Source organism: Vombatus ursinus, unplaced genomic scaffold (genome assembly GCF_900497805.2).
Source record: "Vombatus ursinus unplaced genomic scaffold, bare-nosed wombat genome assembly UNPS02014798.1, whole genome shotgun sequence".
NCBI classification, from domain to species: Eukaryota; Metazoa; Chordata; class Mammalia; order Diprotodontia; family Vombatidae; genus Vombatus; species Vombatus ursinus.
The window spans coordinates 49,000,183-49,014,117 of record NW_020954576.1 but is presented as its reverse complement, the minus strand read 5'-3'; the positions used below and the strand labels follow the sequence as shown (position 1 = coordinate 49,014,117).

At 37.9% G+C, this 13,935-nt stretch overlaps 1 protein-coding gene across 4 annotated transcripts in view; it reads left to right on the top strand.

Moving 5' to 3' along the window:
* The window catches only part of NFASC (neurofascin), a 248,089-nt gene that overhangs the window by 101,630 nt on the left and 132,524 nt on the right, over window positions 1–13,935 (top strand). The gene's annotated exons all lie outside the window — the stretch shown is intronic.

Here is a 13,935-nt window from a genome sequence, read left to right as displayed (position 1 = left end):
GAAATGGTCCATACCCTTTGGAAATTTTCACTCTGATGGGAGAGATAATGCTTTATTAAGTACTACTTGCATGCAAGGCATTGTGCTTGATGCTGGGTCTACAAAGACTAAAATGAAATGACCCCCACCTTAAAGTAGCTTACACGCTACTGAGGCGTGGGGGGAATGGTATAACAAAAACAGAAAAGTATCATATGAGATACCTTGAGGAATGACAGAGATCTCTAACAATTGGGAGGAACAGGGAAGGCTTTAGGGAGACAAGATAACACCTGAGACAAGCATTAGAGGAAGGAAAAAGATTCAAAATAGCAAAAGGTGGAAATTAATTGCAGACATGGGAGTTAACTTATGATAAAGTATAGAACCCTCTGATCCAGCAATACCACTGATAGGCTTGTGCTGAAAGGAAAGGATTTATATGTACAAAAATATCTATTGCAGCACTTTCTATTGCAGCAAAGGGTTGGAAACAAAGTGTGTGCCCATCAACTGGGGAATGGTTGAACAAATTATGTCACAGGAGAGTAATGGAATTTCATTGTGCTATATAAAATGATGAAAAGGACAGATTTGGAGAAACCTGGAAAAATTTGTATACACTGATGCAGAGTGAAGCAAACAGAACCAGTAGAATAATTCATATAATGACTGCAAAATTTTAAGGGAACGCAACTTTGAAAGACTTAAGAATGCTGAACTATGCCTTAACCAATCTTGATTTCAGAAGATAAATGATGAAGCAACTCTTGAGAGAAAGGTGATTGACTCAAGATGCAAAATGGGACACACATCAGCTATGGCGAATGGGTAGATTTGTTTTGTTTTACTTTGTGTAGCGCATATAGGCCCTAGAACTATTCTCCTCTATTTGTACTAGGGGTTTGGGTTCTCAGAGTTTAGGGGCTATCCTCAGAGTCTATGGGTAATGCTGAGAGATTGGGGTAGAGGGGCATATTTTGCTAGTACTATATCTCACAAGCCCTCACCAATATGCTTTCCTCGTTGATAATTAGTGATATTAACTAGTCATCCACATAGCTTTTAGAAACAAGTATTTACTATGATGTTGGTACAACACAACCCCCCAAAAGTCTGTGACACACTCTTCCAAGCATCCGTATAGAGGCTTGGGAGAAGTGGGTTCAAACTTAAAGAGAATGGGGGAAGGCAAATGGGTAACTTGGAGCTCCTGGTCTCTAGCAGTATTTTTTTGCATTTGTAGGGGTTCTTATGGAGTTGCCATTATGTATAGTATCATTTTTCTCCTGAGCTCTTTGTAAAACCTTGAATCTGCCTTTCCTTATCACATCTGGTTTGTCCCTGGCAGACACTGTCATCAGCCATTCCAAGGATGTTACTAGGACAACAATGAAAAATCCAAATCCTCTGACCTTCTAAAGTTCACAGTTATCCTTCATCAAGGACGGGAAGAGGAAAAGGGAGACCAAGACCTAAGCTTGAGTTTTTCTCCAATCTGCTGTTTTATAGACTACCCACAGGGTTTGACCACATTTCTTCAACCAATCCAATTCAAGCTTCCTGCTTGTTTTCAATGCAGCATTATTCATTCAGTGGCTTTTTTTTTTTAGAAATTTTTATATTTTATTTTTTTCATGCATACATGCAAAAACAATTTTAACATTCATTTTTTAAAATTGAGTTCCAAATTCTCTCCCTCCTTTTCCTCCCCCTCCTTGAGAAGACAAGCAATTTTATATAGGTTATACATGTGCAATCATGCAAAATCTATTTCCATATTAGCCATGTTGCAAAAGAAAACACAGACTAAAACATGACCAAAAAAATAAGAAAAATAAAGTTAAAAAAATATGCTTCGATCTGCATTCAGACTCCATCAGTTCTTTCTCTGGAGATGGACAGCATTTTCTATCATGAGTCCTTTGGAATTGTCTTGGATCATTGTATTACTGAGAATAGCTAAGTCATTCACAGTTGATCATCAGACAATATTACTTTTACTGTTTACAGTGTTCTCCTGGTTCTGCTTCCTTCACTCTGCATCAGTTCATATAAGTCTTTCCAGATTTTTCCGAGCTCATTCTGCTTGTCCTTTCTTATAGGACAATAGTATTCCATCACAATTATATACTACAACTTGTTCAGCCATTTCCCAATTGATGTGCATCCCATCAATTTCCAATTCTTTGCCGTCACAAAAAGAGCTGCTAGAAATATTTTTGTACTACAGGTCCTTTTACTTTAAAAAAAAAATCTCTTTGAGATAAAAAACTAGTAGTGGTATTGCTAGGTCAAAGGTATGTAGTTTTATCACCCTTTGAGAATAGTTCCAAATTGCTATATAGAATGGTTGGATCCATTCACAACTCCACCAACATTGCATTAGTGTCCCAATTTTTCCACTTCCCTTCCAACATTTGTCATTTCCTTTTCTGTCATATTAGTCAATCTGATAGGTGTGAGGTGGTGGTACCTCAGAGTCATTTTAATTTACATTTCTCTAATCAATAGTGATTTAGAGCATATTCATTTGACTATAGATAGCTTTGATTTTTTCTGAAAACTGCCTGTTCATATCCTTTGACCATTTATCAATTGGGGAATGACATGTATTCTTATAAATTCGTCCCAGTTCTCTATACATTTGAGAAATGAGGCTTTTATTAGAGAAACTTGCTGTAAAATATCTTCCCAGTTTCCTACTTCCCTTCTAATCTTGGCAGTATTGTTTTGTTTGTGCAAAAACTTTTTAATTTAATGTAATTAAAATTATCCATTTTATAAGCCATAATACTCTCTGTCTGTTATTTGGTCATAAATTCTTCCCTTATCCATAGATCTGACAAATAAAATTTTCTATGCTCCCCTAATTTGCTTATGGTATTACCTTTAATGTCTAAATTATGTACCCATTTTGACCTTATCTTGGTATACAGTGTGAGATGTTGTTCTATACCTAGTTTCTACCAAACTGTTTTCCAGTTTTCCCAGAAATTTTTGTCAAATAATGAGTTCTTGTCCCCAAAGCTTGGATCTTTGTGTTTAGCAAGCAATAGATTACTGTGGTCATTTACTCCTGTGTATTGTGTACTTAATCTATTCCACTGACCCACCATTCTATTTCTTAGCTAGTACTAATTTGTTCTGATTATTACCACTTTGTAATGTAGTGCGAGATCTGTACAGCTAGGCTACCTTCCTTCACATTATTTTTTCATTGATTCCCTTGATATTCTTGACATTTTGTTTTTCCTGATGAATTTTGTTATAATTTTTCCTAGCCCTATAAAATAATTTTTGATTGCTGGATTGGTATGGCACTGAATAAATAAATTAATTTAGGTAGAATTGCCATTTTTATTATATTGGCTCAGCCTACCCAGGAACAATTGATATTTCTCTAATTGTGTAGATTTGACTTTATTTGTGTGAAAAGTGATTTGGAATTGTGTCTATATAGTTCACGGGTTTGTCTTGGCAGGTAGACCCTCAAATATTTTGTATCGTCACTCCCATCAATTGGGGAATGGCTGAGCAAATTGTGGTATATGAATGTGATGGAATACTATTGTGCTATAAGAAATGATGAACAGGCTGACTTTGGAAAAATCTGGAAAGACTTGTATGGTTTGATGCTGAGCGAAGTGAGCAGAACCAAGAGAATGTAGTACATAATAACAGCTGTGTTGTGTGATGACTAATATCGATAAACTTAACCTTTCCTGGAAATACAAGGATCTCAGACATCTCCAGAGGCCTTGTGATGGAAAATGCTATCCACACCCAAACAAAGAATTATGGAAGCCGAATTGTTATTTTTTTTTCTCTTCTCTTGAGTTTTGTTTCCTCTTTCTGATGATTCCTCCTATTGGTTTTAATTTCTACTTACAACATCACTAATGTGAAAATACGTTTAATATGAATGTAAATGTATAGCCTATATCAGATTGTGCTTTGTCTTGGGGAGGGTAGTGGGGAGGAAGGGGGAGAAAATTTCAAACTCAAAAGCATATGGAAGTGATTATTGATAAATCAAAATAAATTAATAAAAAAATTAAAAAAAATATTTTGTATTGTCTACTATTATTTTAAATGGAATTTCTCTTTCTATCTCTTCCTGCTAGACTCTGTTGGTAATATATAGAAATGCTAATGATTTATGTGGGTTTATTTTATATCCTGCAACTTTGCTGAAGTTGTTAATTATTTCAACTAATTTTTAGTTGATTCCCTAGGATTCTTTAAGTATACCATCATATCATCTGCAAAGAGTGATAGTTTTGTTTCCTCATTGCCTATTCTGATTCCTTTAATTTCCTTTTCTTCTCTAATTGCTATAGCCAGCATTTCTAGTATAATATTAAATAATAGTGGTAATAATGGGCAACCTTTTTTCACCCCTGATCTTATTGGGAAGGCTTCTAGCTTATCCCCATTATAGATAATGCTTGCTAATGGTTTTAGAGAGATGCTACTTATCATCTTAAGGAAAGCTCCATTTATTCCTATGCTTTCCAGTGTTTTTAATAGGAATGAGTATTATTTTTTATCAAAAGCTCTTTCTGCATCTATTGAGATGATCGTATGATTTTTGTTGTTTTTGTTACTGATATGGTCAGTTACTCTGATAGGTTTCCTAATATTGAACCAGCCCTGCATTCCTGGTATAAATCCCATCTGATCAGAGAGTATCATCTTTGTGACATAATGCTGCAATCTCCTTGCTAGTATTTTTAATTTAAAATTTTTGCATCAATATTCATTAGAAAAATTAGTCTATAGTTTTCTTTCTCTGTTTTTGCTCTTCCTGGCTTAGGTATTAGCACCATATGTGTTGTAAAAGGAATTTGGTAGGACTCCTTCATCTGTTTTTTCAAATAGTTTATATGGTATTGGAATGAATTGTTCTTTAAATATTTGGTAGAATTCACTTGTGAATCCATCTGGTCCTGGGGATTCTTTCTTTCTTTCTTTCGGGGGTGTGGGGGGGTTTAGGCGATGGGGTTAAGTGACTTGCCCAGGGTCACACAGCTAGTAAGTGTTATGTGTCTGAGGCCAGATTTGAACTCAGGTCCTCCTGAATTCAGGGCCAGTGCTCTATCCACTGTGCCACCTGGCTGCCCCCTGGGAATTCTTTCTTAGGGAGCTCATTGATAGCTTGTTCAATTTCTTTTTCTAAGATTGGGTTACTTAAGCATTCTATTTCCTCTTCTGTTAATCTGGGCAATTTGTGTTTTTGTAAATATTAATCCATTTCACTTAGATTATCAGATTTGTTGGCATATATTTGGGGAAAATAACTGCTAATAATTGTTTTAACTTCCTTTTCATTGGTGGTGAATTCACCCTTTTCAATTTAGATAACTGGTAATTTGGTTTTCCTTTTTTTTTTTAATAAAATCAACCAATGGTTTATCTATTTTATTGGGCTTCCCCCCCCCATAAAAACCAGCTCCTAGTTTTATTCATTAGTTCAATGATTTTCTTACTTTGAATTTTATTCATCTGTTCCTTTGATTTTCAGGATTTCCGATTTGGTGTTTAATTGGGGATTTTTAATTTGTTCTTTTTCTAGGTTTTTTTAGTTGCATGCCTAATTTATTGATCTGTTCTTTCTCTATTTTACTGATATAAGTGTTTAAATATATAAAATGTCCCCTAAGTACTGCTTTGGCTGCATCCCATAAATTTTTGTATGTTGTCTCATTGTCATTCTCTTTAATGAAATTATTGTTTCTACAATTTGTTCTTTGACCCACTCCTTTCAGATTAGATTATTTAGTTTCCAATTAATTTTCAATCTATATTTCCATGGTCTTTTATTGAATATAATTTTATTGCATTATAATCTGAAAAAGGATGCATTTAGTATTTCTGCTTTTCCGATTTTGATAGTGAGGTTTTTGTGCCCTAATATATGGTCAATTTTTGTGTAGGTGCCATGTGCCACTGAGACAAAGGTATATTCCTTTCTATTCCCATTCAGTTTTCTCTGGAGATCTATTATATCTAAGTTTTCTAAAATTCTATTCACCTCTTTAACTTCTTTCTTATTTGTTTTTTTTCTTGTTAGCTAGTATTGAGAGGGCAAAGTTGAGGTCCCTCACTGATACAGTTTTACTGTCTATTTCCTCCTGTAACTCATTTAATTTTTCCTTTAAGAATTTGTATGCTATACCATTTGGTACATATATGTTTAGTATTGATATTACTTGATTATCTATGGAACCTTTTAGCAAAATATAGTTTCCCTGCTTATTCTTTTCATTAGGTCTATTTTTGCTTCTGCTTTGTCTGAGATTATGATTGCTGCCCCTGCTTTTTTTTTATATCACCTGAAGCATAATAGATTCTGCTCCAGTCCTTGTTTTTATTCTCTGTGTCTCTCTCTGTTTCAAGTATATTTCTTGTAAACAACATATTGTTGGATTCTGGTTTTTAATCCACTCTCCTATCTGCTTCTGTTTTATGGGTCAGTTCATCCCATTCACATTCACAGTTATGATTACTAACCGTGTATTTCCCTCCATCCTATTTCCCCCCCCATTTATCCTTCTATCTCTCTCCTTTTACCCTGTCACTCCTCAAAAACTTGTTCTGCTTCTGACCACTGCGTTCCCCAATATTCAGTGGCTCTTAAAAACATCTAATTTGATCAAAGACTTTTTATACTTAGCCTAAAATCTTTGATTGGTGGAGGTGTCTTCTCACCTGGTTAAGGTAAAAGGTAACAGACCATAGAATTTTATCACTTACTTTAAAAGGGGGGACAGACTTTTTAATCACGTACTTTAAGGGAAGTAGGATAATTGATCAATAGGCTCAATGACCCTCCCACACTCTTACACTTATTTGTTACAGGGAAAAACATTTATTTGATTTGAGATAGTCATGAGGGATGTAGGTAAGGTAGTTGCAGTGAGTCCAGAAGAAAAGAAAAGAGCATCAATGAAAAATTTAAAACTACTCAGAAGAGAGCAGAAGGAAATTGAAGGAGACCCAGAAAAGAAGGGCAGCGATGGGATTACAGAGTCAAAAGTATTCTTTCTTTCTTGGTAACCACATCAGTTCCTATAGGCTCCATTCTGTTATCTGGCCCCATTCTATCTTTTCAGACGTATTAGACAAACACACACACGCACACATTAATATGTGTGTATATACATATACTATATTATTTTACTATATGTGTGTATATATACATGCATGCATGTATAATAAATGTATATGTGTATATATATGTATGCATATATATGTAGGTAGAACTACAAGGAGACCAGTGTCATTGGATCATAAAGTTGAAAAATGATTGTATGTAAGGGAGATTGTATGTAAGAGAGAAAGGGAAGAGCCAAGGATGATAAGGTTCTAAACTTGGGGGACTGGGAAGGGATCTTTCAACAAAAATAGGCAAGTTTGGAGTAGATGGAGAGGCAGCCCATTCTGTTTTGGACTTGTTGAGTTGGAGACGACCAACAAGCTCCTGGAGTGTGACAACAGTCCAAGAGAGAGACTGAGACTAGATGAATCAGTTTGGGAGTCATTTCTGAGGGTGTGATACTTGAACCCCTGGGAGCAGATTAGATCACCAAAGGAGAGGGAGGGAATAGAGAGAGAATAGAAGAGACTCTAGGACAAAGTCCTGGTGGGATACCCAAGCTAAGGGTATCCCGAGCTAAGATTGATGATGTTCCAACAAAGATGGTTGTGAAAGAGTGGTAATATAAATAGAAGGAGAACTGGGAGAATCTAGCTGTGACACAGAAGCCATGGGAGGACAGGGTTTATAGTTGTATTAGGTGAACGTAGTCCCTGCCCTCAAGGAGCTTTTATCCTGATGGGGGAAACACAGTCCTCATTTTGAACGAGCTCCCAAACTGAATGGGGGCAACACACAGTATTCGTGACCTCTGGGATCTTCCAATCTGATGGGGAAGATACAGTCCTTGCCCATAGCGAGCTCCTACTCTGATACAGCGAGAGGAGAATAATTGGGGCTACAAAGAATGAAATGGAAAGACATAATCAAAACCAATTTCAGCTGGGATGGCTCAAAATGTCAACCACAGGACTCTGGGATGTTTTGTTTTTCTTCTCACCCCTCTGGACAGGACTGAAGTCACATCAGTTGCTTCATTCAATCTGCCAGACAAACAGCTGGTGAAGACAGTTAACATTTCCCCCAGCTTATACTTCTCATTTTAATTAAGATGATTTTCTCTGCTCAGAGATTAGTTTCAAGTTGCTGCTTTTAACCCTTTGGCATGAGCCAAGGAGGGAATCTTTGGACTGAAGGCAGTTTAGTGGGTGAAACTGTCCATTTCTGTCTCCTTGTCCCCCTACCCTGATCCCAGGATTGCCTACGGTTCCTATCCCTAGGAGCAGCTGACATGGGCAGCATCAGCAAGTGATGTGCATGCCAAGTTCAGCCTTTGGAAAGTAGCTGTGCCTTCTGGATGGGCTCCCCAAGCTCTGTCTGGTTTAGAAAACAGCTGTCTGACCTTGACAGATATAGGCTCCTTCTGTCTCTGTGCCCTTCCTCCCCAAAGCCATCTTAGGCAAGAAAGTGTGACCATCAATGTCACTGAAAGGGAGAGGGAGAGAAGTAATGGGAGAGACAAGGAGGTGTCTGAGGTGAGGAAGTTTTATCTTTACCCCTGGCTTTCTGTCTGACTTGGCAATTTCAGGCAAGTCGCCTGAAATTTTCCAGGCCCAAATTTCCACAAATGTATCATGGAGAAATTTATATTTGTCCCTCAATCTCACAGGGTTGTGAAAAGGATAAAGTGATGCAACGGATACAAACATGCTTTTATTATATTTTTTAAAATTAATTTATTTTTAATTTTCAACATTCACTTCCATAAGCTTTTGAGTTCTAAATTTTCTCTCCCTCCTTCTCCTCCCCTCTCCCCAAGACAGCATGCAATCTGACATAGGCTCTACATATACATTCCTATTAAACATATTTTCACATTAATCATGTTGTAAAGAAAAATTAGAACCAATAGGAGGAACCACAAGAAAGAAGAAACAACACAAAACAGAAGAAAAAAAGAGCAAATAGTATGCTTCAATCTGCGTTCAGACTCCTTAGTTCTTTCTCTGAATGTGAATGACATCATGAGTCCCTTGGAGATGTCTTAGATCCTTGCATTGCTGAGAAGAGCTAAGTCTATCAAAGTTAGTCATTGCACAATGTGGCTGTTACTGAACCAACATGCTTTTAAAACTGGGTGTATTAAAATGCAAGGGATTAATAGTAGCCCCCAAATTACCCTGAGTCCTTTCTGGTTTGACAGATCAGGCAGGAGGGAAACTGGCAGGACCTAATGAATATCTCCTATGCAGTAGTGGATACAGAAGCATAAGGTGGAGTCCCAACCTCCAAGAGCTTCCAATCTAGAGAAAAAAGACAAGGCTAACAAGGAAACAGCAGCAAGAAATACAGGGGAAGGTATAATTCAGCACAAAATTGCACAGACTATAAATACTCAAGAGAGGATTGAGGAGAAGAAAAAACTTCTTTGCGGAAGGGGATCATGTATCCACTAGAGGTAGGATCTGAACAGGCAGAAAGGAGAGAAGAGGACATTCCATTTTGAAATGACTTTGTATTTATTTACTTGAATATACACTGTAGTCTCCTCCTTCTAGTAATAATGTCCTCCTTGAGGACAAAGACTGGCCTGTTGTCTTTGTATCTCTAGCACCTGTGATTTCATTGGTAGGGGAATTCCCTTTATCTATGCAAATTAGCAATTATTCTGCCACCTCTAGTCAAAGAGAGTTCTCTGGGGGCAGGACAGATTAAGAGACTGTCTCAGGACCAGTCACACACCCAGGATGTGTCAGCCGGAGGACTTGAACTCAGTGTTCCTAACTCAGGCTAACTTTCTATCCACACTATTGCGATGCCTCTCAGTCCTTGCACATAGTAGGCATTTAATATATGTCTGCTTAATTTGATCCATCTTTTTAAGATTTATTTCTGAGCAGAATTTCTCATCCACTAAGATATTCTTATAGATTCAGTTTTCATTTTTTATGTCCTTTTTGGGAAGAGATGAAAAGGAACTGGGTACCAAGTCTTTCTAGAGAGCACCTACCCTGCCCAAAGTGAATGCCCAAAGTGAAAACCTATATATTTCTGCATTTCTGAAGCCGTTGCCCTGTAATTAGCAACATACTAATCCCAGAGGGGACAGGCACTCACTCCCACTGGGTAGGCTTGGAGGATGTGGGGAACATTTTGGGAGTGGGGAGATAAGCTGCTATGGGTGGGTGATGTATCCCACGAATTTTTAACCTCTTCATTCTTTATCTTGTGGAATGTTGTGCCTGGTGTCTTCTACAGTTCCTAGGCTGATGGCTTTTGTTTTGATTATTTTCATTTTCTAAAGTATTAAGCACCTGTTTGGTGCTTAATTTTTTGCTAGGCTCTCTTCAAAGAGATCCATATGGATTCCTCTGGGAGGTTGTAATCTGGGAGCTTGTAATCAAAGACAGACATTCTGGTTAGGCTATATAGGTAGCAGCATTTTCAAAAGAAAGAAAGAAAAAGACCTCTTCCCTAAGTTCCTTGAAAGGACAATTAAATATATTGGCAGGTATTAGGAAAGTGCCTCTTAGAATTGGATACAAAGTTAAATAGATTTCACTCAATTCAACAAGCCTTTAGTAAGCCAGGCACAGCAATGAGCGCTGGGGACACAAAGACAGGCTAGGACTTCAAGGAGCTTACATTCTGCTTGGAGGGGGGTAACATATACCCAGATGCATAAATATAAAGTAAATTTGGGGAGAAGGAAGCACTAGTAAGTGAAAAAATCAGGAAAGGCTTTTTATAGGGAAAGGGAAGATAATAAACATTTACATAGCACTGTGCTGAGCACATATTAACTCATTTGATCCTCACAACAACTCTTCAGGGTAGGTGCTGTTATTGTCCCCATCTTACAGTTGAGGAAACTGAAGCAAACAAAGGTTAAGTGACTTGCCTGGGGTCACATAGCTAGAAATATCTGAGGTTGGATTTGAACTCAGGTTTTCCTGACTCCAGGCCAAGTGCTTTCTCTCCACTGTCCCTCCTAGCTGCCAGTCACTAGAACTGGACCTTGAAGAGAACAAGAGGTTCCCAAGAACAGAGGTGAGGAGAGAGAAGAGTCCAGGCATGGAGAACAGCCGCACAGAGGCATGAAGGTGAGACTCAGAGTGTTGTGTACAGAGATCAGTGAGGATCCCACTTCTACTGGAATGTGGGAGTTTATGATGGAAGGGAGGCATCATTGAAAGTCCTGTGTCCCATTGGGCAAGGTAAAAGGAAATTGTTCTCCAGCCAACCCAGAAAAGCTTCAAGGGGAGGCAAGATTTTGACAAAGGGAGAAGATTTGATGGACTGGGGCCCTGAAACTCAGTTATAAACAGGAGAAAGGATGACTGGAGACAAAAACAAAACAAAACAAAACAAAACAAAACAAAACAAAACAAAACAAAAAAAAAAAACAGCACTGAGACTTAAGACCAAAGGGCCTTTGAAAAGGGCACTGCCCAAAGAGTAAGGCCTTAGTTTCCCCAGGAGAATGTGACTGTCTTGGTGTGGAATGAAAGTTTGACAATGAAGTTAACGCTGGTAATGTACCCCTTATAGTGCCTTGGGCATATCACTCCGCTGTCTGGGTTTTATTAAAGGGATCTGAGGGATCCCTAAAGTTCATCTGACTGAATCCTGCCATCCCCTCAGGCTCATTTTGTCCCTATGACCTTCACTCTCTGTGACCTACATTGCAAACTTTGTCCTGCGCTCCACAACCCCTAGTCACCAAACACTACTACTGATTCTTGAGTAACTGATTGTGCTTCCTTCCAGGTCTTAACTCTTTGCTCCATCCAGTTCAGTCTACGCATTGACACCAGATTCATTTTTCCTAAAGTATCACTTTGGTCACATCACACATTTGCTTACAAACTTGCGATGCTTTCACCATTTCCTAATGGATAAAAGTCCAGCTCCTTCTTATTCAAGGCCTTCTAGAATATGCTGTGACTCAGTCTCTCCTTCTGCTCCTCCAACTACGTCCATCTTCCACTTGAGTCAGACTGATCCACTCACTCTTCCCCAAACATGTCTTGTACTTTCCCTGCTTCTGTGCCTTTTCTCTCGCCATTTTCCCTGCTTGAGAAGCTTTCACCTTCTCTCTCTGCCACACTAAGGTCTCTAAGTGGACCTCTCCACTTGTTGAGTGATGTCTGCCTCTTCGTGAATCCATGGATATTGTCCATGGGATTTTGTTGGCAAAGATGGTGGAGTGATTTGCCGTTTTCTTCTTCTGTGGATTAAGGCAACAGAGATTAAGTGACTTGGTCACACAGCTAGTAAGTATCTAAGGCTGAATTTGAACTCATACATGCACATATACATGTAAATATATATATATATACATGTACATATATTATTCATTTATTTGTTCCCCAAGATTCGTGTTTTCTTGGATTTCCCTACTACCTCAGCTTAACAACAAAACCCCATCCAGTATATTTTTAGTGTTTCGAAGTATAATTCATATTCTGTTTATAATTCTAATGACACAGATAACCCAAAGCAGATATTTTTAAAAATTATTTCTATAGGGCTTTTTGTAGTAGCAGGAAATTTATCTTGCTAGTTGGATTTTGCTTTGAATAATGTTAAAATGCATCTTCACAGAAAGAATATCATATACATATATATACATATATATATGAGTTCTATGTACATTTATGTATAAAGAAATGTTCACAGCAGCATTTTTTTAGTGGTAGATATCCATTGCTGGGCAATAGCTGAACAAATTGTGGTACCTGAATGAAATAGAGTATTACTATGGGTCACTCATGGTAGCATACTCCTATTGTCCCTGCTGTTGAGGAGGCTGAGGCAAGTGGATTGCTTGATTTGGGGAGTTCTGAGTTCTGCTTGTAGACATTAATCTGTAGACACTAATTAGACACTGTCTAATTCTAGACAATAAGTCTAGAACCAATATGGTGAATCCCTAGGAGCAGTAAGCCACCAGACTGCCTAAGGAGAGGTGAATCATTCCAGGTTGGAAAAACAGAGCAGGTTAAAGCTTCCATGTCAATCAGTATTGGAACTGAGCCCGTGAGTGGCTGCTGTATTTCCAGCCTAGGTGAAATAGGAAAACCGACTTTTAGGGAGCAAAAAGAGTATATTTCTGTGGCATAAGAAATAACTGGAAAATGAAAGATACAGAGGAGTATGGGAAGATTTATATGAACTGAAACAGAATAAAGTAGTAGAACCAGGAAAACAAAATATATGATGACAACAATTTTAAATGGAAAGCATTTTTTAAAAATGTAACTGAGTGCCACCAGACCCTATCCCAACCTGCTTTTTTTTTAAATAATGACTTATTTTGGCTGCATAAAAGAGTTGAGAAAATGCACTTCCTTCCCCTCTTTGCAGAAGTGGCAGACTATGGGTGTAGAATATTAAATAAATACTTTGAAACACAGTTGATTGGTTGTGCTTTTCTCTCTCTTTTTTTATCTTTCCCCTTCCCTTGCCCTTCATCTCCCACTTTTTTCTCTTTTTAAATCTTTGATACAAGGGATGGCTCACTGGATAGGGAAAGAGGAAGGCTATACTAAGAAATAAAAAGAATGTGAAAGTAAAGTTATCAAGAGATATAATGACACATACCAGTAGGTAATTCCAGCTACTGGTGAAGCTGAGGCTGCTGCTGATGGTGTCCTCATTAAGTCTGGCACTAATATGGCTGTTGTTGTTTGTCCTTCATTGTCGAAGAGGAGCATGACATTAGGAAGGTGATGCCATGACTTGCAAGTGGATTGGATTTAAGTGAGGGAGGACTGTGCAAAGTCATCAGGTGAGTTCCCAGAGAATCACCAGGCTGCCTAAGGAGGGGAGAACTGGCCAGGTTAGAAACA